This window comes from Etheostoma spectabile, chromosome 20 (assembly GCF_008692095.1).
Source record: "Etheostoma spectabile isolate EspeVRDwgs_2016 chromosome 20, UIUC_Espe_1.0, whole genome shotgun sequence".
Taxonomy (NCBI): Eukaryota; Metazoa; Chordata; class Actinopteri; order Perciformes; family Percidae; genus Etheostoma; species Etheostoma spectabile.
Genome location: NC_045752.1, coordinates 23,929,438 through 23,930,523, shown reverse-complemented (window position 1 = coordinate 23,930,523; position 1,086 = coordinate 23,929,438). Strand labels below are relative to the sequence as shown.

At 36.9% G+C, this 1,086-nt stretch overlaps 1 long non-coding RNA gene across 1 annotated transcript in view; it reads right to left on the bottom strand.

Annotated features, from left to right (window-relative positions):
* The window catches only part of LOC116670532 (uncharacterized), a 15,741-nt gene that overhangs the window by 869 nt on the left and 13,786 nt on the right, over positions 1-1,086 (bottom strand). The gene's annotated exons all lie outside the window — the stretch shown is intronic.

Genomic DNA, 1,086 nt, shown 5'->3' with positions numbered 1-1,086 from the left:
TTTGGGCAATTTGGTTGAAAGAAACCCATATTCCGGATATAAAACACTTTGAAACGGGTCAATTTGACCCGAGGACAACACAAGGGTTAAAACTTCAATCACCCAATCCACCAAACAAGAGTCAACAAAGAAACGCTGTTTGGCATTGTCAGAGAAGATTTGACAATTTTTTCATGGGCAAATCTCACATACTCAGCTCTGCTGCTCATCCCGCAAATGCTTGTTCACTACAAATGTGTCACCATTTAAAAGGGAAATAATCAGGCTTTCTAATGGAGCCAAGATTTATTGGCAAGAATCATTGTTACAACAATGAAATAATCTACAAAACACAAACCTCCTAACTTTTTGTGCATAGTTTATATTTTATTACCACTGTACAGCACTTTGTGTAGATGTGCTCTATGTATAGACTAAACTTGAAACTCTTTGTTTTCCTCACTTCTTTACCTTACCTCACTATTTCAGTTTCATTCTTAAACTTCTGTAGCAAAGCCAAAGTGCTTACCAACTGTTTCTTTTAAAAGGATTTGTTCTTATTACCTTCCTTTCTGGACAAAAGGTCAAATGAAGTAGGAAAACACAAGTTTCTGTGATTAGTTTTTCTAACTGGAAGCAGAGTTGGCAGCTTCATTCAGGCTCAGTGCCATAACAGTATTGGTTTGAGACACTTTATCAACATTTAGTCTACAGCCTTTGCACCAAGGCTCTTGCTAGACCAAAAATATTGGACCCAATGTCTATTAAAAAAGCCTATAGCCTTTATAGTCTAAACTTTTTCTACTAAAATGGTGTAGCGGTTAAATCAAGCTACTTAAACAGATGTTTGTCCTGCTAGGGAATATAGAAGTGGAAGTATAAGGCTCACTAGCTGTGTTGGGAGGGTTACTTTTAAAATGTAATCTACTACACATTTCTAGGTAAATGTAAATCTGCTGTATTTATATAGCGCTTTTCTAGTCTTGACAACTACTCAAAGTGCTTTTCACATCATACATTCACCATTCACACACATTCATACACTGTGGCCAAGGCTGCCGTACAAGGTACCACCTGCTCATCAGATAAACATTCATACACATTCAC